At 38.9% G+C, this 27,329-nt stretch overlaps 1 long non-coding RNA gene across 1 annotated transcript in view; it reads left to right on the forward strand.

Moving 5' to 3' along the window:
- The window catches only part of LOC116999594, a 120,661-nt gene that overhangs the window by 92,387 nt on the left and 945 nt on the right, over positions 1-27,329 (forward strand). The window contains exons 2-3 of the long non-coding RNA XR_004418588.1: positions 22,860-22,988; positions 23,724-23,956. This is a non-coding gene — a long non-coding RNA (uncharacterized LOC116999594). The remainder of the gene's footprint in view (positions 1-22,859; positions 22,989-23,723; positions 23,957-27,329) is intronic.

The following is a 27,329-nucleotide window of genomic DNA, read 5'->3' on the forward strand; positions in this document are numbered from 1 at the left end:
TTTAAAAAGCTAGCTGTTATGCTGTTTAGTATGTCCAAAACATACTGATGTCTTGATCAAGGAACAAATTTCAAAGATAACTAGTACTAGTTAGCACTGATTATCTTGGTAATGGCATTCTGAAATGTAAGTGAAAACAGACATTATGAAGATTTAGTAAATTTGAAAATCTTTTTTAGTTGGAACATAAAATTATGTCCCTGACTACTAGAATTAACAAGGTCAGTGTTTCACACTTGGTCTCTAATACACTGAGTAGCATATAGTTTGAAAGACATTGTGAGACTTCCAATTCTGCATATTTATATCTTATTTTCATGCTACTGAAAAGGGAATTACTTCTTTTTTTCCATTATTTTACTATATATGTCTATTTAAACTCTTTTTGAATGGTGAATTTGCAGAAAAGGAGTCAGGAGAACTAGAAAATTTTGCTAAAACAGGATTTGATGTAGCTCAGTAAGAAGCAATTTTCAGTAAGTCTCAAGGTTTGTGGGAGACTCAGAGCCCAGCCACCACAAGGACTCCACAGTCAACATTTTGTACTGCTAGTCTGTTTAGAGGCTTTGAGGGACAAAAATCAAATCTTATGTTAGTAATCTTTATACTGCCTACATATGGAGAGAAAACCACTGAAAATGCATAAACATTAACCTAGCTTTTCCATGTGATGGGCTCATGTCCTTCTTTCCACTGAACATGGTCCAAGCATAAGTTATATGGCTCTTGCCTTCATTTTCTCTCTAACTTTTCTAACGTTTCTTTGGCTGACTAAAATACCCCAAAGTACTAAATCTTCTTGACCTCAGTTACACACTGGTGAAGGGAGATGAAGCAGACAGTGGACTTCTGTGCTAGGGGACGTGAAGGATACTGTTCCCTCACTCCGTGATCTTTCCTGAGCTGTTCCTGTCTTTCAGCATGTAGTATCAATGTCAGTAAAATATTGGAAGCTCATAATTAATGGGAGGGACAGCAGAAGAGCAGTCCCAAGATGCAAATCAAGAGCCTGTTTCCTATAGCAAGAATCAAATACAGTAAAACAGTGCTTCGTTCAGCTTTGACATTAACACTTTGATTTTCAGCACCATCCAAAGAACATCCTTATTTGGTAAAGTCTGGCTAACGCAAAGTAGATGCCATTCTTTCATTAAAGAATAATGTATGCTTTGATGATCTTGAAGATAAACTAAGTATACTTTTTCTTAAACTACCTATTTCTAAAATTAGAATCCTTCTCTAATGGATATTTTCACCCAGTGGTAGGTTTTACTCATTTGGCACTGCTTGTTTCTTTTTTGTGTAGAGCTTAGATCAGGGACAAATAGGAATAGCTTAAATGTATTCACAAGATGGGACATTTAGACTCCGATGCTTCAACCTTCATTTAATAATAAAATTTTAAAAAATTTAAAATTAAAAAAAAGCAACCCAACACCAAACCAAGAAGCAAAACCCACTGGAACTCAGGAAGTCATGCTTCATTGGCATGTTCTTCTCCTTTCCCTTCTCCTGTGGATGCAGGTGTGTTATTCTTAGGAGGACTCAGGGTTGTGTGATTTAACCAGTTATTTGCATTTAATGCTGGGCAGTTTCAAAGTAGAAGATGTTTGATGCATCAGACCAACACCCAACACAAGAGTGACAACTGTCAGTGCTGCTATTCCATCACAGCTCAGCTGGGAAAAGAAACCCAGAGAGACAGAGGCTGCTGGTCCTCTGGCTAACTCTGCTTTTATCTTTCTTCCATTCTGCAGATTTGCTTTGCAGAAATATTTTGCTTTACTTAATATTTTCTCCTCAGTATATGCAAAAGACTTCTCTCAAAGGAAACAATTCAATAGGGATGCAGAGGTGTTGTGCACTGTACATGGAGATGAGATGCTACACTTCCTAGACAGTCTTGTGCATCTTGTACTTCCAAAGGGAGAGCAATTTATTCCCTTGAAAATGGAGGAAGCTTTTTTTTTTTTAAATAAAAGCAGAATTTTGAATATAGTCTTCTCTATCCTTCTGCAAGCACCGTGGGAAGGCCTATGGGAAAGACCACATTCACTTACCATTCCTTCACATGAAATTTCTTCTTGTTACCTAAATCACCATCCATTTGATCTCATTGATGGAATGAAGGGACAAAAATCCCATGCCATTGCTTCTAGATGGAATTTTTTTTCTCAGTAACAAAGAAGTTCTCTTCATCTAACAGTACTCTGCTGTAAGATTTTATCATCTCTGCTATCACCACTTGAGGAGTTACTTCCTTGACTAATTCACCAACACAGCAAACTTTGATAAGTCTTCACACAACTGTTTCTTTAAGGTACCAAAATATATCTACTATTATGAAAAAAAATAAATCTATAATTCCTCAGTGTATCAGTGTTTTAATTTTGTTAATCAAATAAATGTAATGGCTTCTGGAGCAGCACACAGAATTCTCATTTAACTTAGATGAGCAGGGTGGGGGGTACTCCCCTAAGCAATCTGAGGTTTGTATTTCCACGTGGAAAATACATCTTTTTGTTCAAATCTCTGATGTTTAACCATACACCTGTCAACTTTCCTTTAACATACTACATTTGAACCATTTTGGTTGCAGTCCTGGAAGTGGGTGGTTGTGACTATCCTTGTTCTGAGCAGAACCCAGAGCAGTCATATCATCATTAGGTAATGACACCCTCGAGTTGACAGGCTTCCAAAATCTTTTTGGTCTCACAACTGATACAAATCTTCATAATTGATTTGGATTGTGGGGCTGGTAATGCAGCACTGAGTAGCAATTAATGCTAACATTTTAGTTTCATTTCATTCTGTCAAATACGCTTGACATTCTTTTTATGTGTGAGATTGCCAGGTATAAAGCCATGTGTCTCATTATATGCCTATTTGTCACCTCCCTTCAGATTGCTGACACAAGTGATGCAGGTAAAACCTCCCTACTCTAAATTCTTTTAACTCACTGGTTTTACAAGAAGAATTTATAGAAGATGTGCCTTCCAGTAAATCAGATCAATTGCTGCTATTGTCTCATTAGGAGTAAACACATGGGGAAAAAACTATGCTTCCGTTTAAAATAACAAATTCCTTTTAATTGCCTGCATAAAGACATTTCCATTGTTGTAGTGCCACTTGGAAAAAGAATCATATTTCATTGTGATATATATGTGCTTCTGCTGGTTCAAAATTCATGAGACTTACATCTGTGCAAATCAGGCTGTCATTGGTGCCAGTGAGTCAAGCCTCCCATACCAGCAGCACCAAGAAATGTCCACAGGGCAGTTTACATTTTCCTCTACTGCTTTAAGCTAGGCTGAAATTCTTTTGGCAACTCATTAAACATATTCACAGAGCATCAGTTTAGAAAGAAATTATTATAGAAATTTATCATCTTTCAACTGTTCCATTATTTAGTGAAGATATACTACTGTGTTTGATTAAGATTTGGTCTTGGTGGCCCATGATGTACTAAAAGGCTTTTTTTAGGACTGATGGGTAGATGCTGTAATCACTTGATCATTGTTTAACTACAGGTTGTTTACTTACTGTGATGCTCAAGCAAACATTTCCAGTTTGGGGGAAAAAAATTAACAGCCTATTCAGGATGTCAATACATGTGTCAGCACAGAATTCACACTGCTGAGCCTGGGCTTCAGGGGCTGGTTACACAAATCATCTGGACAGGGTTACCTGAGCAATGGAGAAAATAGCTATGAAAATTTCCTGGGAAATCTTGAGAAATTTCTATCTCAATTTCCAATTTTATTACAGTTTTTGGGAGCTGAGCAAATTCCAGTAGGTTTCATCATTTATTCAACTGTGAATAAGCTTTGGGGTTCCTCAGTCTCCTCTTCATCCATCCATTCATCCACTCCTTTGTTAAAAAAGAAGTGGTAAACTGAAACCCCACCATAGAGTATTGGTACGTTTGAAAATCCAGAATCTGACTTAAAGAACTAAAAGCCTGGTTGGTTGGTTGGTTGGTTGGTTGGTTGGTTGGGTTTTGTTTGTTTGTTGTTTAAAGCACACTAGCTGTTCTTTGAAATATTAGTTAGCACTTACCTTGAACACTTTGAAACCCTTCAAACTGCAGAAAACATTAACATGCATTAAATTGTTAATTGTTAATTAAAAGTTAGTCTTGACCCACTGGCTAGGCAGTTTTAATCTTCCAGTAATTGATAATTCGGTTTCCTCAAGATATGTCAATTCTCTAAAATTTTCAGCCTAGCCTAATTTGTGCCATGTTGCTTTTCACTATGTTAAAGAAGGAAATTTTTTCTTTCAGTGTTACCAAAGAAATGACCGTTAGTGGTGGGATCACTAAAGAGAGCCCATGAATTTGAAGGGCACTGCTGTAGAGCTTTTTGTACTCTGTATTTGCCAGGGTTGTCTGTGCAGTATCTTTGACAAGGTGGTGATGGTATCACTGCTTCATTACGACCTCTTGAAGTGTATTGTGCAGCACGAATGAGTCTTTTGCAAATGTGCACAGGCTGTGATGGAAGGGGGGTGAATAAATACATTATTGCGTACATAATTTGTAAGGCTCTCTAAGCTCTTTCCTTTTTACACAAGTTTAGCAATTTTACGAAATCCCATTTGAGCTAAATCATGTTAGAAAGAGCCTAATAACAGCTTTATTTCTTGTTATTAAATCATATTTCATTTGAAATCAAAAGCACCACAGAAGCATTATTAAATAACATTGTGATGCAACTGTTTGGGACTCACTGGGCTCTTTCTGTGTTGCAATTGGTACCTGCCAGCAGAACTAATCAAATACAAAAGAGGTAACAGAGGTCACAGCATCAGTGTGTGTGCACAGCTTTCTGTGTACATATCTACAGATGTCTGCACACTGATGGTATAAGCATGTATTCATACCATGGTGTATCCCTGTTAGAGCATAATCCTCTTCAAAGCAAGATTCTTTTTACAAATGATCTCTCATACTAGCATTTATCAGTTTTCTTCTTTTAGTGATTGATACTTTTTCTATGGTGCGCTACTTGATACATAGGACTTTATGGATTTAAGTTTTATTAATTTGAGAGGTTTTCTTTGCACAATAAAATACCTTAGTATGACAAAGGAAGTATCATAAATGAATTGATTTGCCACCTATCAGAATGTAATCCAGCAGTGACTTCATTATTGTGGTTATTTCCCCTCAATTATCTGCAAACTTACAATGTGACATAATATCCCTGTATCAACTGACAAAGGAATAAATGCAAATGTGACTGGGTTTCACAAATAACCCCAGATTACTGATGCTTCATATTTTTATTCCTTAAGGAACAGTATTCCGTGAGATAAACATGGAGTACTGTAAGTGAGCTTTACCTCTCTGGAAAACAACAAATAAGTTGCGATAAAATTTCAGTATTTGAACACATAGCAGTGGTGTTATGGAGGGCTGCATGCATCCAGTGTGATGTGGTTTCTCTTTAAGACACTTCCTCATACCTATGACTAAGTGGCTACAGTATGTACCCATATAATATACAAATGCAAAATCTTCCTATCACTGTATCTAAAAGGATAGAGGATGAGTTTTTCAGCACACACAAATGAAGTTTTCAAGGCCTGTAGAACTGACATAAAAGCAAGATGCTGAATTCTCTCAGGTGACTTTGAAAGTCCAAAGTCTATAGTTCTATTCACATATTTACCCTGAAATAGCTGTAGCTGTAAAAAAAATTATTCTATTTTGACCCATTGTGAAGAGGTAATTTAAGAAATCCTGTACTGAGATGGACCTGGAACACTCATGTGATTTGTTACCACAGCCCAGGGTAGTGACTTCTTGAATGGTGAATTTTCAAATGTTGAAATCAAGTGAGCATTGTGAGATGCACTGAATTCTCTGGGATTTTTATTGCCTGGAAGTCTGGTAAAAAAATTACAGGATCATAAGATCATGTCTCAGCAGAGGCCATGATTAAACAAACACAATTATATGTTTTCAAATTGAATAGACAGTAACTGAATTAGCTTCCTACTGCCACAGTCCCAAGCCAAAGCACTCGGTGAAGGGAGGTTATTCCTAATGATATAAAGAGTTTGAAATGCTGCATGGGACCAGGGGGAATGGAGATTTGCATTTCTTCCTTCTCCTGGAATGCAGCTTTTCTGCCTTTCACCAGCTGTCTTAAACCTGAGAGCAAAGGAGTGTCACAGAAAACAGAAAAAAACCCAAATTGTCTTAAATTATGGTACCAGTTTATTGATATCCCACATTTTAGTATTTAAAAGCATTGAAAATAACAAAAAGTTAAATGTCTCAAGTAAAATATGAGAAAGAAAGCATCAGATCTATTCTTTGAGGCTAAGAGACTGAGTGGAATTATATAGCAGCACATGCTACTGGAACACTGCACTGCAAATATACAAATGTAACATTTTATCAGGCCAGAAAAACTGTCTGAAAAACAGGACAATTCATGTCAAGTAATTCTTTCTTCCTGAGCTTTCTTTTCATATACTGTGTATGTGGTTACACCAAATTATTCATGTACACTAATTCTAGGTTTTGAGTTTGAAAGATGAGAGACAGGCTCAAACATGGGGGAAATGAATAAACCTGAAATAAATTCAAGATGAACAAGTATTCCTCCTTTCTACCTTGACTGTTTCATTTCCACTCTGACCCACGATCACTAATAAAGGTTTACAATATGTTTGGCATTAAAATAGGCTGATATGTGCAAAGTATGTATTTCAAAGTAAATCTGTGGCAAGACAGTTCCCATTAGGCTGTGTTTGCTGATGGGGAGGTTACAAGTGTACCTGCAGCAGGCCAACATATCTGAAATCTTACAATTAGTGAAAAAATTGGGAAAATATGGAAGTGCCTGGAATTTTATGAAATGCATTCATAATCACACATTCACAAATTTTCAAAAGATTCATGATTCTCTTCTGGCCCAATATTTCAATCTTTTCTATAGAAAAGACATCTCTGGTCACTCATGTTTATGTAATACTGCAGTACAGATACCCAATGGCACGAATTATTAAGATATTCGCTGTATCTAAATGATCATAACAGATCAGGTCAGAATCACTTAAGAACATACACTTCATTTTTATCTTTCTTTCTTTTGTGTGTGGTTTGCATGTTCTTCCTTTATGTCATATAGCAAAGAGTTAAGTTGTTTACAGAAACAAGGAAAAAGGGTCGTTTATTTCTGTGATCTGGTATACTGGCTTTGCTTCCTTTTAAAAATAAAATCAAGCAATATAAATTTCATGAAGGCAAAACTGAGAAAAATAGAAATTGCATGAGTTAGCTTTGTTGGCATCTCAGCTAGAACAGTATTATCATATTGCTGCCCTTCAACATAACGTTAGTATACATATCTTTACAGAGAAACTATCTGGAAATATCAAAAGGAAGTCCTGAAATGTAAAGTCCAAGTCAAGATAAGTTTTCATTATGAAGGATAATAGTAGCACACTGGTGTCTCATTGTTACAGGCCATCAAAAAACCACAAACGTGGAAAGAACAAACTTAATATTGATTCATCCTTTATTCACTCACAGCAGCATCAAGATACAGTTCTGACCTCAGTTATGTCTCAATAAAGCCAAATTAACTCAGCAAAATTGCACCAATTTTAAGCCACAGTGGGATCAAAATCCCACCTTTGGTGTTTGTAACACTGAGTTCTAAGCAAAATAATTTCAAAGTACTTCATCCTTATCAATGTACTCATCTTTTCATTTGCTTGAACAGTCATCTAACATGATGAATAGCATCTAACAGCATTTATTTGTTTGTTCATTTATTATTTTATGTATTATCATTTATAATGATTTTATAACTTTTTTTTTTAACATCTAACATCTTCATTTTAAAAAACCGTAAGAATTGGTTTATTTTTTCTGTTTATGGGACATATTATAGGTCATACAAAGAAATAAAAGCAATAGGGAAGAAAATAATGAAAAATATCATTCCCTCTGAGATTACATAATCAGTTGTGATGTTCTTTGGTACTCAAAATATCCAGTTTCCGACTTTTGAATGCAAAATCTGCTCCAAATAAACTAAAGAAAACACTGACCAGCCCTTTGATGAGCTGCAAATATCAAGAGGGCTGTTTGCTTATTATCATCTTTTTTTCATTAGCACTTTTCCAGCTCTTATGGACATGCTGGTTGATGTAAAGGGAGGTGTCCAAGGTAAATTATCAGTTACCTACAGAAAAGTAGGACCTGCAAAAAAAAGTCTTATTTGGCTGACTAAAAAAAAGCTTTGAGCAGTGATAATTAACCTCCCATAGGAAAATTCTCCCTACATACTCAAATCTAGTTGTTTTGTGTAAAAGTAGACAGATTTAGATATCTCAAGTAATAGAATACACTGCCATCTACCTTCCCTTCAGTAAGTCATAGCAGTGGGTAATTTTTTTTTCTTAACTATATTGTATTTGCTGTCCCAGTTCCAGCTAGCAGTAAATAACCAGAATATTATACAGTGTGTGTGTGTTCACATCTTTTCCTGGTATCTTGGTAGAACGTGATTTGCTCTGTTTTTTATGCACAGCTCTCAAATCTCAAAGTGACTTGAGGCTTCATCAAGAGCCTCTCTACAGTGTTGGACACTGCAGTGTCCCCTATCTCTCTACAGTGTTGGACAGCACTTAGAATATTTTATAATCCATTAGTTACAATAGTCTTTTTTTAAATGGACCTGTTAACTCAGGTCCTATTTAGAACTTCAGCTAATCTGGTTTTCCAGAGTATTTTGACTAATGTTTTACTTCAACACATATTTCTGTCTTTTGACTGCAGCATGAAATTAACCTTTCCTTCTCAATTGAATTAATTACATCAGAAATGTCTTTAAGAATATAAAGCAAATATTTTTTCCCCAACAAAATTTTTCTGTGTCAAATGAAAGTAAGGGAATTTTTTGGGATTAATGCAAAGAAAAATGTTCCTTTCTGTTCAGACACAAACTAGGCTGCTGTTTTGACTGGTCCATCAGCTCAGACTGCAGACTGAGGTGCTGGCACAGTGGCAGTCAGGGGCTTGGCTGCAGCCCTGGCCACAGGGGCTGAGTGGCAGTGTGGGGTCTGCAGATGGGAGCAGGGATGTGTGGATGAGGCCAGAGGTCAGCTGGAGTCCTCATCACTGCATGATAAATGTGTTCCTGAGCTGCCTATACTTGTCTCTGGTCCTTGTCACAATCTCATGGTAAATTTACCACTGGTAGATTATAGTTTTTGGTGTCCTCCACTGTAAAGTGAGCAAGTGTCACTGTGGCTCTCCTGTGAGGCAGAGGAGATAAGTGTCCATGATTAATGATGTGGACACTATCTAGCAGCAGGAGCCCATCAACCTGTGACAACTTTCTATTCCATGGGCATTAAACTCCTAAATGCTGTCACAGTCCTGCAATAGATTGTAACAGACAGCTAGGACCAAGGAATAGGAAGGAGTTTCATAAGCCTTAAGTAAATGAATTTTATTAGTAGTTTTTTTTTGCCTCCGTTATTTTTTTAGACCAAAAGAGTTTGGAAAACATTAATTTCAACTACCTCCTAATCTGTTTGGGAAATACCAATTCCTTTCTGTCTGTTCCTGTAGAAGTGTGATCATTACTGTGCTGTCTTTTTGCTGCTTTGTTTTTTCACAGACATGATCAACAAAGGCCAGCGCTTCTCTGGGATCAGGGCATTTATTTACATAATTTCTGCAGGAACATACAGCTTTGGTCCTATCTAGGTTTGAGAGAAACAGTGGCTAGTTTTTTTTTCTTCTAAAGTCTCAGAATTGGCAAATATTTTAAAAGACAGACCTTTCTTTCTAAAGATGATCTTTTTAAAAATTAAATAGTGCTGGAAGAAAAAATGAAAAGAGTGGAAACCATTTTAAAAAGTCTTGAAACATCTACTTTGAACAAAATACTTAGAATTTGCTCTGTAGCTCTTGCCCCCACAAATACACAGCATGAGGAAGCTGAAGCAAAATAACCAGGTGATGATATTAAAGGGAGACTGTCTGAGCATAGTGGCAAATCTGGAGCTGGGAGGGGCTGGGTTCTGGGGCACTGTGCCCTCTGTGCCCCCTGCTCACAGCAGAGCTGCTGCCACCACTGCTGGGGCACCTGGCTGTGCCTGCCACAGACAGGACCAGAGTGAGTGCTGTCAGGAGAGCAAAGGATCCTAAATCTGAGCATTGTCTGATGAGGAGAAAATGCTGAGGAAGAAAAGAGATGGTGAGAAAGGGGAGGTCTTGGCATTTGTCAGAAGTGGCAGTTGGTTTGCTTTGCTCTTGGAGGAGAGACTATGGGGGGTGTGGGTCTTGGCTCTTTGAGTTCACCTAGAAAGCTGCAGCTGGATCTTAAACACAAATGAGTTGTAGTAAAGTGCAAAATCTATGCAGCAAAATCTTTAACCCTTCCTTTGTGGTCTAAAAGGCTCTAAAGTGGTGGGATGCACCGCAGTTCCCAGGGACACTCCCTGCCCAGGGCATGGCTGCTTCTCCTGGTGCTTCACACCTTTCATTTCCAATCACAGCTCACAGCCAGCAGTGTTCCCTGACAAAGAGTTAATCTGGAAAGAACAACTTCTCACAACCAGGCTTAATAGATTCCTAGCTTTCTGAGGAGTGAAGCAATGTGCAGTTAAGCAGCTGAGTTTTCTTTTAAGTCACTGTTTCTTTTTTCCGCACAATCTACGTTTTTTATTTATGTGCTACAGCTGTGGATGAGCACTGATATGGAGCATTATATTCCTTCTCAGGTGTGAAAAAACAGCTGTATGAGTTATGAATGTGTCATCTTCACTTGAGCGTATTGATACGTCCCATATGTTATTGACTTGTGAAATGAATACTGATTGTAAAGAAGAAACATAATGAATAAAATAATTCAGGAAGATCCTAGCGGTAAAGTCTGCAAATAAAATGGTACCATTTTTTTCCAAAACTCAGGGAATACGGTCCTACTTGCAATTTTGATATTTTAAGTGCAGAGGCTTATATTCAGGGACTTTTTACTGATCTCCTCCAGAATGTTCACTATAATACATGATAGCAGAGAGAAAGGAGAGAAGGGAAGAGATCACATTCCTGTAGCTTGTCATGATTATTTGTACCTTCAGTAAAGAACTTGAAAGCAGGTTCAGAGATCCCAGCACTCCAAAGCATCTCTTTGGGCAGGTGAGACAGGCTGGGATGCAGCACAGCAGTCCTGTGTGCACATCACGTACCCCTGACATAAGTGGCACAGGGCCCCTGTGGGAGTTGCACCTGCCAGGAGCTGCCCCAGCCTCTAATCATTTTCTTGATGCATGAAGAGTGAAAAAGAAAACTTTGTTCTGTTTTTGCAGCTTCTCTGACTGAAAGAAATTATTAGAGTTACATTCTCTCAGGCACTGAATTGTTTTGTACCCTTAGGCACTAAAAACCCAAAGACCCTGAAATTGTTCAAATACTAGAAAAGAAAAGCACCTGCTTTTTGCCACCAGAGCAATCCTGTGTTTGTGCAAGTTAAAATTGAAGCAGCAGCCCTAGATGCTGAGAATTCCAGGAGCTTTGTTTGTATATTCCCCATTATTCAAGAAGTCTTTGACAAAAACAGTTTCTCTTGGAGGTCTGAACAGGGAGTTGATCTGGAGTCATTCTCTCAGTGCCTCTGGAAGCAGATATTTTTTATTATTGCTGTTGGGACATATTAGCACAATAACAATATCATGCAAAATTTAGAGACCATGAATTTTGAGTGTGCAACACTGTGGCTCCCTAACCCTGCCTGGACTTTCTGGGGATAGAGCCAGCAATAATATTGCAGTAGTTTAGTAAGGAGGCATCCAGACTGGACTGCTATTGATAATAAGAGCCCAGAGGGCTGAGAACTATGGCCTGCCCACAACAGCTGCCTTTATCAGTAAGTGCTTTTAGGAGCTTATTATGGCTGCAATGTGTTAGTTGCAGCAGCCCCAGACCCTGGGTGATGGGTTTCTTTTGTAGCAGAGAGCACAGGGATGTGGAGACTGACTCTCACAGCAAAGGCAGCCACTGAGAGGGAACTGCTAGAAATTTAGAGGAAGAGACTGTGTGAGGGCGTTAAACTAGGAATTCCTTGGATTCTGTCAATCAATTTCCAAAACAATGTACTCACATCTCTAAAAATGCAGAAGTGACTTGGATGATTTTGGGGGAGGGGAGTGAGTCAAGGTGAATTATATTCCTTCTGCCGCAGTGTAATTCCAGCGTCCTTTCACAGCTGTAAATCTCCCTCAGAAAGCTTTGAAAGTCTTTTTGAGCGTTAAAAGCTTGGGTGGTCAAGGTCAGGTGAGTTCCTTCCTCCCTCTTTCCCCAGACAATGAATACTTTTAAGAGGCCTACCCTTCTAGTTAGGTTTCGTTATCTGCACTTTTTATATCCCTCTCACTACAGGAAACAAAGCAGCACATACAGCCAGCGAGGGGCTCCACTGGAGAACTGCATAATTCCTAACACGGATTTAAAAGGGAAAAATCCTCCTTTTCTTTCCTTGTGTATCCCCAGAAGACATGATCAATATCTAGTGCAGCCACGCAGGTGTGGATCCGCTCGCCCCTCTATGTGAGGACGGTATCTTCTGAGCCATACCTGCCGATATCATGTTGCACAAAAAACAAGCACCAACATCTTCCAAAAGAATAAAATGCTCTGATCTCAAAATACTGAAAATCTTTCCTGGGCCATATCCAGGCCCTGCTCCCTTCGCATGTGTCCAGTTTTGAATACCAGCTTTGATTTGGGAAAGAATAGCACACATACTGTTGTAGATAATAGGACACACTGGGCATTTTGGCAGAGAACAGCTTGAAAACACTGGCTTGCTCCAAAAGGGATTTTAAATGTACAGGATGATGCTCTGAAAGGAAGTTATACCTTTACCATTGGTTACCTTAAAAATTTCCTATATGCCTCTGCTGCAGATAGCTGTATTTCTCAAAGATTAAACTACAGCCTGCAGCATATACATCATGTTAATTTCTTGAATTTTTAAAATTCTTGTCTCACTTTAGTTGTCTCATATCGACAAAATTTCTGTACCTTTGAAAATGGAGGTCTGATTATTAGAGCCCTTCCCAGACAGGTCTTGAGCTGCTTGTTCATATTACAAAATAGGGCCAAGGTTTAATCACAATTACCTGCCATGCTGAATATGATTTGTTCTGATCTACACTGACAGGTCAGTTATGGGCATCATTATGTCAAGTTCCAAATACAATAACATTTCATAATGAGAGCAAGAGCACAGAGAGTGAGTTTTAAGCCACAGAGTGCACCATTCGTTGTACAAGGGGGATGAGGTGTCTCATGGAACTGTCTGTACTGGGCATGTAGAGGGAGACAATAAATGAATATTCAAACCCTTCCTGTCCAACAAAATCCCCATTTAAGGTGAGGTTTTATTATCACCAGACTGTTTTTAAAAGGTGCTGTTCTTCCAGTGGGGTTTGAGAAGCAGGAGCATTTGTGCCCACAGTAGGTGTGCTCAAAAAGACAAACTCAGAAACAGCCCAGGTTTCTGGACCTCTTAGAAAGACATCACAGCTTTTGTAAGACTTGGAACAGTGCCAGAACTACCTGTCTGCAGGATTTATTCTCAGCTCTTCAGAGAGTTCTTCCTTGTAAATCTAAACTGAATTAAGGATTGGATCCTAAATTCCTTTGGTTTCAGCAAGACATTGGATCTTAATAACCCAATATATCAAGATTTTAGTGGTGGATAATCTAACTTATTGAAGAATCTTGTCAGTTATGGCATCATGCCAGTAACTGATCAAATCAAAACCTTCAACTTCTTACATATATCTACAGAAGAGCCTTTTCCCCCCTCTTTTTTTCTCTTCCAGGAAAGAATCCAGAATATTTACAATATAGATAGTGTAGGTGTTTTCAGTTTTTCCTTTCACTTTTTTTGAGGCTTGATTTTTCCTTTCATTGTATCTATGAAGCCTTCCCTCTCTTACTAAGGTCTCAGTTTCTATATGGGCTGCTATAGTCAAGGCAAACACGTTCGTTAAAGAACATTATAAGCCAGGTTTATAATTATGGAAAATGTGGATTTCTGAGTGTGTGGTGCTGGCTGGTACATGCACCTCCCAATTGCAGAACTCCTCACTTACCATGGGTGTTTGAGCTGGTCTGTGCAGTGAAGGTGTAGGAATAGTGTCACCATTCCCATGGCTGTCATCCCCTATTGTATGGATACCCAGCACAGGATAAGTTTCAACAGATCTCTTTCAGCACCTCCTGAAAATGAAGTCCTTCCTGTGGAGAAAAAAAATCCAGCAGTGCCCAAATTGACATTTGGGGATCTAAACAAAACAATTATCTGATTTTATGAGGCCAGGATGCACAGACAAAATCATGGCATACATAAATGAGCAGGCCATAAACACTCACTACACATTGTTTATGTTTGTGGTTGTGCTTGTCTAAATTTAGATCTTATAACCTGGCTGCACAAATACATCTGGCCAGGCCAAATTCCTGCTGCTCTGAGTGGTCTCATTACCTGCATTTATTAAAAACTGTGAATATTTTTGCTCTAATTTTTTTAATTTGCTCTGTTTTTTCTCTGGTTTTAAGTAACACTGTTGATGGTAATCATTCTGTGTCCTAAACAGTGTTTCAGTGGGACTTAGTCCCAGCTTAAAGTCAAGGACATATTTCAGTGTTAGAGTGACTCAGACAAAACTCACTATCTTTTCTAAACCAAGGTCAATAGCACATTATGATCTGTTGGCATGATAACCATTCTGACTTGCCCAAAGCCTAGCCAGCCTCCTGGATTAGCTTGATTTGAGGCTGATGGTGCATGAGAAATAAGTTCTGTGGCCAACATCCATGCAGTGTCTGTCACACCAGAACACAGGACCCAAGCTCCCACCTCTGACCTGGCTGAGAGCCACCTTTCCCTCTTGTCTTTTTCTGCCTCAACCTGCAATTGATGTTTTGTAGGTGCTGTCAGCCAGTGTGGACACAGCCCTCCCAGCTCAAATTCTCCCAGCAACTCCCACCTTTGATTTCCCTGGGAAACTGCCAACATCCTACTGTGTTTTCAGGTCATTTCTAATTACTACAGGGTATTTGCAAGGGAATAGAAGCAGGTATTTCTGCTCTGGGTGTGCAAAAATTATAGAAATGTAAATTGTACAATGGAAAGGGAAATCCAGGTGTTCTTCTGATGGCAGGAGGAAATTCCAAATGCCAGTAATACTATTTGGGTGGGAGAAAATAATTATGGGAGTTGCTTTAGTTTTCCCTTTGTGTCATATAATTATTTTCTACTTGCTTCTTTGAACTATTGAGATGTTGAAGGCAAAATCTGAGTAATTTCCTTTTCTGTCATACTCAGAAAGACAGTAGAAAATATATCACATTTTTAGGATAAATAATAACTACAGCAGCTCTTAAAGGCGAGTGTCAGGCTAATAAGTGCACCACATGTTAAAAGCTTTGCTCTACTGCCAAAGATAAAATGCATTCCCTTTCTGTCTCTTATACACAAGTCAGTGTGCAAACTCCCCACTCATATGTATTGACAATTGAAACACAGGCAGGCATTTGCATAGAAGGAATCAAGTATGGAAATTCTCAGTATGATACACAGAAGCTGCTGAAACAAAATGACCAGTTGAAGTAAAAATGTAGATGGCTTAGGTGACCCTAGCCCTAGTTTTGTTAAAACCATGTTTAAACAGGTCATGGAATACTTCTACTATTCCTTTTGCGCCCCACATTTCTGTCCTTAGCTTCAAGTGGGAAATGTCACCAGCACCTCCAAGTATATAAAAAAACCTTGCCTGTTCCTACTGCTGGCAGCTTCTTTAGTCTGCACAGATGGGGCAGTTCTCTCTGAAAAATCATGCCATAAATTGCACAGACAGTCAGCTGTTGTGATTCTGTCCTTGCTGCCCATTTCCCACTCCCTCTATGCCAGAAAAGATTCCCCTTTTCTGAACCAGTGTGAAGAAATTCCTCTATTTCTGCTGAAAATGAGAAACAGTGAACTCTTTAACTCTCTTTTTTTAATGATTATTTAACAAATTCCTTTAGTCAAAGATGCCAGTAAATGGCAAGACTGTCTTTGCCACACCCAATCATTCAAACCTTTGGAAAGATGCGGTTTCAGGAAGTCTGTCCTGCTGAAGGGGACCCGGGTATTCAGCATCCCTTAGAGGAAGAATTCACCCAAAAGATGCTGCTTCATCTCCAAACATGACTCTCAGTCAAGAGTTTACTCATGACTGACATGTGCACGTGAGACCCATGTTCTGAGAATCTCCATGTGCTTTGGTTCTTTCACTGAAACTGAAAACTTCCTCACTAAGGTGTCTCTTTGTTTTTCTCTGTGTTAGATAGTGTCTAATTAGACCCTGGTAACAAGGGGAAAACAAGTAGGTCTGGCACAGCTGTTCATATCTCACTAAGGTTTGCAGCAAGGGCAGGAATGGATCTGTGGCTCCTGGGAGAGACCATGGGGCAGAGCCACTGCCAGAGCCCAGTGGATGAGGCAGGAGCTCCCTCCTCTGAGCCCAGCCATGCCTGCTCTATGTGTGCCCCAAAGCAGCTCAGAGGCACCAGGATATTAGTGGCTGGCTTCTTTTCTCCTCTGCCTTCACTCAGAGTCAGGATTGAAGCTCAAGAGATGGATTTTCATGTTCAGACTCAGTCGTTTATTAATTATTATCTATAGTGCAGTGAGTGCTACAGCACTTCTAGCTAACAAGCTAAAATTGACAAAATGGAGCTGTGTCTTGCTCATTACAAGGTCTTTTAAGGCCTAACTATCCAATTAAAAACTAACATCTCCATTATTTATAGTTTTGACCCAAATGCCTGTGACCCACAGTGTGGGATTTTCTATCCAACCAAAAACTACTACCTAAAATCAAGAAGAAAAAGGAACAGGAAGGAAGAAGGGTCAGTGCCCAAGAACTTCCATCTTGTCCCGTATTCTAAAACCCCAAATTTCAAACCCTTCACCAAGTGGTATTACACACTTCTACATAGACTCCACACCAGTGGTTTTAACTCCATCACTCAAATTTGGAAGTCTTCTCCAAGGCTTCAAGTCAAAAGTGGTGCTCTTTTGAGAGTCAGTGCCAGAAAGTACAGAAAGTTCAAAACTCCCAGGCTTCAGGGTTCCAACACCAGGACATGTGTTGACCCTTCTGAACACAAGCTTAGGAGTCTGTAAATTTAGTACAACTGAGAATTTCTGGATTATCTTTCTCCTAGCCATGAATATCGTGTAATTGTGCCTGCACTTTTGTGACCTTTCTATGGCTTGTTACAGTTATGGATATATTTGAATAACTCTTTCTTTGCTAGATTCCCAGGTTGACAAACTATTCACCTTTCTTAGAATTATGTTTAAATGATATATTTAGCATTTGCTTGGATAAGTGTCTTCTGCAGTTTTGAAGGAAGGGCCAGAAATAAGAGAACACTACAGTTTCCTTATCCTTCAAAAGGCCATTGGAAAATTGTATGAAACTCCTTTACTGCTCACACTTGGAAGTTCACAAGGAGGTGGTTTCTTTTTCATGTTGAGGAACTTTAGGAAAATATCCTGACCAACTATTAAGTAACAGAGACTCTCTGGGTTAGTTACTCAGTTAGTTGCCAAAATACTTTTTCCTTTCCATTCCACATGACAGAAACTTCTACTGCACTCACAATTTTAGACAGTAAAGTTATAGTCATGTTCAAAAGAAAAAAAAAAGGCAAAACAGAAGAAAGAACAGAAGTCATAGGAGTTTCACATAGAAAATTCAGACAAAATAATTGCATCTAATAAAGTGACTAAGGCTTTGCAATTTTATTAAGTTGGTTGTAATCCAAGATTCACAGCTCGTACATTTTTTAATTATTTCTCTGTGTGATATTTGTGTTTTCTACCGGATTGATGTTTTGATAAAAGGCATTTGTGAAATTGGTTATGTTTCTTCATCCCCAAAACAGGCATACTCTTCAATTCTTTTTAAAACTGTGACAAACATGTTAATCTGTAAAGGTCCATTAGTCCTGAAAATTCCGATATTAAATTTTAAAGAGTAAAATTTTTAAGGATATTTCATCCATGTTTCATATCTGTACTGAAACCAAAAGTCAGATGTGCTTAATATGCTTACAGATCTCAAAGTAATTGGCTCTTTTCTCAGACTTGGAGGGTTTAGAGCATATGTTTTTCAACTTGAGACAGATTTTTTTTAATCTGGTGCTAAGGTGAAGTATCATGCAATAGCATTAATGTTATGATTTACTGGAGCCCATTAAATCCAATTCATCATCTTATATATTTCCATTGCAAATTGGGTGTCTAGCTTCCTTTATAGCTCAGTTTTCGAGTATCTTGAAGTGCTGAGAAAGCTAAACTACTCACATGTTTTAAATACAGGAACTTAGCAAACTTTAAATATATTTTAAAATTTATTTTTATTTTTATTTGCCTTGACTGAGGAATGAACTTTTAAAATGGCACTGGAGAACACCTGCGCTTAAGTCCGCTAATAAATTCTTTATGTCCATTCTTTACCTGGCATGAAGAAATTTTCACTGGCTGTTTGGTAGTCTACCATTCTTAGTTGTACTCCTTCAGGTTTGTCAGTGAGAAAATTCCAGCAAAGTAAATTAAATAATCTCTCTAAAACTGCAAAGCTGGTGAGAAGTGTTTTATCCAGTTTCACTTGTTTAAATTTTAGTTCAAACAAGACACAAGATGTGAAATCAATATATGATATTAGAGATTTTTAATGCACTTTGTGGTGCATTTATTGGTAATAAAAGTATTTATGTGCATTGCAAACCCCTTAATACAAAGTCTGTGAAGGGGATGATTTAAGTCTCATCAGCACTTGTCCTTATCTCAAAATATGTAGTCAGAGGTGGTTCAGCATCCCCAGAAATTCATAAACATGCATTCATAAATGAAAGAATGATGCCTCTTGGCAGCCTGGGCATTACCCTCCGTGGTTTAGAACAAGTCAGAGAACCTCATAACTGGGGCAACTTCTACAGTTGAATATTTCCATCTGTTAATAGCAGGAGTGATGAGAAGGGTAATATTGTTATGTGTGAAAAGTAAAATAAAAATAAATGGACAATTACATTGAATTTATGCTTTTTCTTCCTCAGGACGATAATACTTCTTTGCATGGTTCGAAGGTTAAAATATTTTTTATTGAAGAGTTGTTTTCTCTTGTGAATCACAAAGAGAAGGTATGGGGGCTGTTAAGGAAAAACTGCAGGTCTATTAAATTTACATTCATACCAATGTTAGCATTAAGACTTTGGGACTCGTTTCTCATTTGCTACGATGCAAATGTATTCCATATTTTACAAGCACTGCAAGGCTGTTTTTTCTGCCAGAACTGCGAAAAGTGCCCAGAGGGTAAACAAGAGTCAACAATTAGCCTGTAGACAAAGCCTCCAGCCTCCAGTCTGGATTGGACTGTTGAGAAAATGTCTGTAACAAGTCCTCAAGATCACAGTCTTTCCAATGTATTATTCAAAACTTGAATTACTATCAAATCGATAGGGAGACGATGGCTGTTTGAGGGTTAGACATGGAAGTGCCAGAGCTTGCACCTCCTTTCTGTATGTGTAGGTAACTTTATAACTTTTTGAAAGTTCTAGCAGACTTTCTCATAATCTGTTTTATTATTCCACTGTACTTTGCCTGATAGCTTGTGCAAGTGACCAATAAACCATTCAGGTCAGCACAGGTGGTTTCTGACATTACTTGTAAGTGCTGTGACTGAAGGTAGTGTGCTTTGCTAATAAAAGCCTGGGGAATTCTAAGGTTAATAATGGAGTCTAGGCCCACCAGAAATATATTTTCCATACAAAATATATCCTCCATTGTTCTTGGATAGTGCCTTTGCCACTTAAGCTCTCCGGGAGCAGTAGAATTCTCAAGTCCTGTTTTTCCAAGTGTCACTTGCCTGCATCCATCCATGATTCTATGAAGTCAGGATGAGCATAAATAGTTAACAGAATATGCTATGCTTCCCTCCTTGGCATAAAGAAAATAGGCAGACACTTCCTCGCCCAACAATTGGTTCTTGGTTCTGTACCCAACCCAAACAGCCTTTCTCTGTGACATTCCAATACTTCAGGAACCACAGAGATTCAAAATCTCTTGTCCCAGAGAAATGTTGCATTGGAAAAGAGATCTATACCATCTCTGCATATGACCAACTGAAGATGGAATTTCAGGTTAGTAATGTTTGGTCAGAGCAAAGATTAAAGCATTTAGAAATCCTTCCCAATACAAGAAACAAAAGATTTAGGGGTGGATTATTTATTTATTTATTTATTTATTTATTTATTTATTTATTTATTTATTTATTTATTGTTTTTCACTCCTTTGTTTTGTGTGGAATTTTTGGGAGGCTTTTTTAGATTTTTATTGAGAAAGTAAAAGAATTAAAACACAAAATTGGATTAAAACATGCAGGTCTTTCTTCAGCAAGTGCCATAAGAAAAGGAAATTATACCTCAGCACAAAAAGCACATCAGCATTTTGCAGTCAACTTTCCTGAATAATAAAAGCTATAGACCTTGACCAAATAATTGCAGTGACATGATGTGTAAATTCTCTAGTTCCTGAAAAGTCCTCAATATTTTGGCAGAAAGTAACAAAAAATAGAGGACAACTCTGAGCCCTTCATATTTCTAAACAAACTCAGTTTCCTCTTGCTCATTTCATATTTCCCACATGAGAGACCAAAGCCCTATCTAGTAAGCATCAGACCACAATTTAGAGATTGAGGTAGCAAATAAGTAAAAGGGACTACATTCCTGTCATTTTCTGTTGCTATGATCCTTCTCCTCAAGACTGCATGAGATGTGATGCAGGATATACCAGATAGGGCCCTTGTGAGAATAAAGGAATTGAATATTGCAAAGTGGTGCAATGGGAGCCATATATAAATGCTAAGATAAATACAGATTTGATAAATTACTGGCAAAGGCACTGGAGGGAACAATACAAGATGATGCAGTCAGGCTTTTTCATCTCACTCTTACGACCCTTAGAGAAGACATGGCTTTCCAGAGCTCTGCACCTGAGGCAAGATGTTTTAGTCATTTTATACATAATTACCCCCTGAGACCTCTCAGATTCTAGGATAATAAAATGTAGCTCTAGGTCTTCAAGTGTGGTGATATACGGATGTCCATTTCAGGAGAGGAAAAGATGCAATAGGTCCACATTTCTTAGCTCTGATTGCCACAGCCAATGTGTGTAAATGTACTCAAAAGCATGGTTTCTGTAAAAAATTCAGCTTAGCTGCACCTTGTGCTCAGCACTGCAAGGGTTTGCTCCTGAGAATTCCCACACACAGGTAGGGCAGACAGGCAAGGAGTTGGGATTTGCACTGAAGACAGCTCCCATGGAGCTGAGGATTTCTCCCAGCTATCTGTGCTGAGCAGACATTTACCTCAGCTTTATGTATACTAGCACCTAAAAACTAATTTAAAAGCAAAGATTTCTGGCATCTAGTGAAAGGAGAACAGTCATCTTTGCTCCTGACATCGCTGTTTCTCAGAGCTGTTAAGCAAAGTGATAATTTGCTACAGAGGAAGTGTACTAGATAGAATACATTTTTACAGGAATATCTGTATTAAGGAATACCTCTATAAAAGCTATTTTGTCTTGCATCACTTTGCCTGACAGAAATATTACTTACACTAAAATCCTTAATGTGAGATGCCCTATAAAAAGTTGTTTAATTTAATAACATTCATTGTATTAGTTCCCCCTAAAGTAATCACTTTGTTCAGAACACACTCTGTGTTCCTTTATTTGATCTGGGAATAAAATTATCCTGTCTTTACTTTAGTATCTCCTTCTTATTCTTTCTAGAATAAATAAACATGAAGCTGTCACTGCAGAGCAGGCACTGCTTCTCCTTGTTACAAACCTTTTGATTTCTGTGTTGAGAGAATTTTTCTGCACAATGATCTGTTTAGAATATGCTTGAAGCACTACATTTTCTTGCTTTCCTGTTTCCCATGTAGACACATGAGTAACAACAGTTTCTGATGTCCCAGTAGATTATATGTCCTATCAAGTTTTCTGTCCTTCTCACAGAACTGATCAAGCTATTTATCACCAAAAAATGAATTAATATATCAGACACTAATTTTAGTATAATTTTTATTATAGCAACCAAAGCCACCAGTTGGGAGATTTGAGCCCTTTTATATCAGTAAAATATATGGCAGCATCTGCTTCATAAAGCCTTGGTTAAAGGGTTTGATTTGTGCACTGCTCACCTCCGTGGCCAACACAGCTGCTGAACCTGTGTCTCCTGTACAGTGCTACAGACTCTCACACTCACCAAGGGCTGAAACACCTGCTGGCTAAACACTGCAGATCCTGGCCTAGAATGTGGTGGCTTCTTAACACTGCCAGCCAAAATACTTCAAGTCAAAAAACAAAAAAAAAACCCCTCCACAATTAAATCCAAAAATGGTGGAATAACTGGGTTTTCCCCAGACAGGTGGGAGCCTGAATCCCAGTGCAATGTTATATCCACTCACCTCTATGTCCCTTTAACTTTCAACAAAGCTGTAAACATGGATTTAGTAGACTGTTTGTGTACTATACACATGTACTAAACACCAACAATTTTTTTGAGAAACAATAGAAATTCTTGGGTTTATTTACTAGAAAAGAGTGTATGAAACTCTGAGATGTAAATGTTGTATGCTTTGCATTCTTAAAAAACACTGAAATGCATGGTTTCTGAAAGTCCAAACTGGCAATCTGTTTGAAACACCACAAGCTTTCAGGGGGTGTATTTAATCAAAATGTTATTATTTGCAGGTTTCCCTCTGCCTTAGAAGACACAAAGCTCCTTTGCAATGTTTTCTGCTGGTGACTGGATTCCTCCAGGGGCTAATGAGGAGATGTAAAACCACAGTGAACCCAATGACCATTTCAAATCTAGGCCTAGTACGTATTGTTCATTTGATGTTTAATCTTGTATCTGATCAAAGTAGGTATTGTTCATTTAGTCTTTAGTCTGGTATCTGTCTGATAAAAGCATGTGAGGAATGAGTTGACAGCGTCCCTGCAATTTGCCAGGCAGTTGTAAGAAATCATCTTCCAAAGTGATGTATTTATTTGGTAGCACCTGTGAAGAAGCTAGTAACACAACAGGAACAGAAATCCTGTCAGCATCAGTCAAAGGACTGACACACTCACAGGAAAAGAATAAATACCCAAGGCTTATTACTGGTTTTCTTCACTTCTTTGTTCAAATAACATCTGAGAGCTCAGTTAAGCAGTAGAAAGGGGTGCCTTTGTGAAGCAAAGAGAAATGCACATCTCGATAGCTTCAGAGCAGATGGAAATTCATGTATCACCCATGTACAGAGCACAAGGCTAATTTCAAGTCCTGGGAAAAGCAAAATCCCAGAGCCTCCAGCACCTCACTGCCTCATCTCCAGCTCTTAAGGAATATGGGGCAACTGTAAGGTTAAAAATAAGTGGGCCCTAAGATCAGGCTTCTCACTTGTCATAAAGACAACATTTAATTTGATTTACCTCTAGCTGATTTTCATCACTGTTGAGAGGATCACCATCAGGAAACAGGCCCTTTTCTCACCCCTTGCAAGACTCATGTTTATCTCAGTTTGAATCTTTTTTTGCCATAATTCAGAGACCTGATGTCCTTTCCTTTCTTAGAACCAGAAAAGGAGGGCTCACAACTCAGTGTTTCTTCGGTATCTTGAGAAGATTTCTGTTCTCTGCACTGCTGGAAGGGGTAGACCCCTGCTCTGAGATTTGGTGCTAGAGCCCCATGCTCTGTCACCAGAGCCTGAACAAAAGCAGCCCCCACTGCCCTACAGAGAGCTTTGCCCAGCTGCAAACTTCCCAGGGGCTGAAAATGCAGCTCAGCGTTGACAGCTGTTGATGTGGTGAGGACTTTAATTTTCTTCTTTTTTTTAATTTTTTTTTCCTTTTTCTCTTTAAGTTAGACAAACTGTAAGGAGATGAATATAAACAAAGAGTGAGTAGTCTGTGTGGTATAAGAGCAAACATTATAGATTATGAGCTGAGGGACAGGGCTCAAAAGGCAGCGATTCAGCAGCCAGTCAGAATCATCAACTAAATTTTTCTTTACTTACTTTAGGGCTTTTTACTGCCCTCTGGAAGGACATCAACAAGATTTAGACACAAGCATATCACTACTGTAATGAACACTGACAAAAAAATTGAGAAACTGGAACTGGAAATGCATTTGCAATACTTCTCTGGGAATTACTACTATAATTACACCAGTTTAGAAAGCAATACCTTTGTAAGTGCTTTTACCCCATCATGTATCACACGAGGGATTATAGCATTTTAATGACCTTGGTGGCTAAATTGTACAATATCTATAATAGTATGAAATCTAGGAGAATTTTTGGCCCCGTTGAGGCTGTAGAAAATCTCCTACTGACTTTGTTGGAGCCAGCAAAATCCATCCTAATTTTTCAGGTGGCCAGCTCCAGCCACAAAAGGGGTTTGTATTTTCCCCACACTCTTAAAATTAGAGCGAACTGATACTTTTCAAATACTTATGCTACAAATGCCCTGAATGTTATTTCATGAAAGATGTTATGACATGGAACACACTATTTCTTCATGAAACCCACACCTTCTAATAGCAGTTATTGAGAGGGTGATACATACATCGCTATTTCTCCTGTCACCAAATGAAATGAAATTCATAGATCTGATCTCAGCTAACGGGATACACATTTTATGGCTAAATAAGGCCTTGAAAATGAAAATCTTCTGCCCTTCTCAGGAGGTATATAGATCCAAATTAAATGAGCAAGTTACATTAAGGCACCTGTAAACCTTGAAAAGGGTGTATTGGCTTGTTCATTGTTCCTGCAGATAATAAACTCACCCATCAAACATTTAGAGAGCAAGCTAAGGAAAGCAAATGTCACCCTGCCTTAGCTTCCCTTTTATGTTTTCAGTTTTCTGAAATTGAACAGATCTTCTGTAGATAGGACTATAAGAGATGGATAGATGCCTTAAGATCGGTTTGCACATGAAAAGGTAATAATTGATCCCTGGCCACTTCATGAACCAGCATTTAGTGTGTTGTGCAATTTCAGAAATAAATCAGAATAACTACCTGAAGAATAAAAGGAGGTGAAAAAGCTCGCTTTCCTTCAGCTTTAGAAAATATATGTTGTGTTAGGGAAGGTGTTAACTGACAACATGTTTTAACTGACATGGCAATAAATATGACCAAGCACCAGCATTTTCTCCAGTGTGCAAACTGCCTTTGCAAGAGCCTGGAGAGATTCCCGCTGGTCTCTGCAGGATTTGGCTTGAGCTCCTCTGCAGGAATTAGTTCATGCCAGTGGAAGTAAATAGGCCCTTGGGGATGCTGCTGCTGCCACTGAGGTATTTATTTTTATAATAACTTGTTGGCTGGTACAGAGATAGGAAGTCACAACCACAGCTCTTACATGCACAACTCCACACCATTCATCCTTATCAGTTAGAGCTCTTTGTGAAGATAGAAATGCTGAGAGCCATAAACTTGGGGGCCTGGCTACCAACACCTCCTGAACCCTGATGGCTTCTGGCCACCCTTCTGGGAGCAGCTTCTTTCCCAGTGCTCTGCAGTGCCTGCTGGTGTCAGCAGCCAAAGCCAACCCCTTGGACCCCAGGGTAATATGCAATAAAGGCAACAGATCACAGGATTTTTCTTACTCATACAGAGCCAATAAAATGCATTTCTTAGGAAGGAGCCTCCCTTACTATTTGCTATATCCAGTGTCTGCTCACACCGTGCTTTATTGAACAATATTTTCTCTAGCTTGGCCCCTTCCTGGCTAACAGAGCCCAGCTGTTTGAGCAGCTCTTCCTCTGACCTCCATGATTGTCCCAAACAAATTACTCTGTTCTTGCTTTCAAATCAGGTAGGAAACACTACCAGATTTCACTAGCATGCTCTTCCCTTGCCAGGCTTCATAACTCAGAGAAAACTGAAATGATAATAAGACTGAAAGGGCCGGTGATAATGACACGGCACTTTCACATCACGTGGGCTCTTTTATCAGTACTTACAGACTTTTGAACACAGAGTGGAGCCCTGTAGAATTGGCTGGTTTTCACATTTTTAAGAGTTGTTTTCTCACTTATTTCCTGTTTTCTTACCAGCAGGCCCAACCACATCCAGAACCTAGATAATAGTTGTGTCAGTATCTCTGCCAGCTTTGTTTAAACTCCCTTTTCTACACTTTAAACAAGGATGGAGTTCCACTTATTCCCTTTCTGATACATAACTTAAGCAAAACTTGACTTGAGGCCAACAATATCTAAGAAAGGAGACATAAAGCTTGGGCAGAATAGGAAATAGGTAATTTTGCTGCCGTTGCAAGTGCTGGAATATAGACAGAGCATTTTCTAATAACTTTCTCCAGCTGCCAGTTACTTGTTCAAAATGAAACACATATACTGCAGGGGAAAGAAGGCTAATATGTTTTTAGGTTAAAAGAAATGTTGTCCAACATCTGTTTGCCACATGGTAGCCTTATCCAAAACTTTTCCCTCCTCCCAGCCATTGCTTGCCTTGCTCTGCACTCATTGGATGCCTTCCCCACTCCAGCAGTGGATTTGAACCTACTGCAAGATTTCACAATCTGTGGGCTTCACTTCGTTCTCACCCAGTCCCAACTCCCATTGGAGTTCACCTGGTGAAGCAGTTCAAAAAGGGATTGAGAGCCTCAAAACACAGTTCAGAGCATCAGAATCCTCAGAGTTCTGGCAGGAGCCAAACACCTCCTCAATAGGTGTCCTCCATAGAAAAGCATGAGCCCCCTGAACATGCACTCAGCCACACAGCAGAGCCTACGTTAACGTTGGACAGCAGGAGCACCTTGATGGTTTGTGAACAGAAAACATCAAAGGGCCCTGAATCCCAGAGTCCTAGCTCCCTCTCCTGGCAGAGCCCGCACTGGGAGTAGGAGCGGGGTGCAGCAAACCCGAACCCCGGCTGCAGCTGTGCCGAGGGACGGGCGCAGGAGCTGTGCCCTGGGTGACCAGAGGCTCCTCTCTGCAAGGAGCCCAGTGCTAATCACACAGCTATAGCTCTACCAGCAGATTAATACAGGATTAGCAAAGGCAAAATCTATTCTAGTGAAGAACATCTGCAACATAGCTTTAGCTGCATAAAAAAATATGTACTTGAGCACAGATAAAACTTCATTGCTGCGCATTATCTGCAGTCCTTAAGGTTGTGGGCAGAGCAATTTATTCTCTAATACTCTGATACCAGAC

The sequence above is a fragment of the Catharus ustulatus genome, chromosome 8 (assembly GCF_009819885.2).
Source record: "Catharus ustulatus isolate bCatUst1 chromosome 8, bCatUst1.pri.v2, whole genome shotgun sequence".
Classification (NCBI taxonomy): domain Eukaryota; kingdom Metazoa; phylum Chordata; class Aves; order Passeriformes; family Turdidae; genus Catharus; species Catharus ustulatus.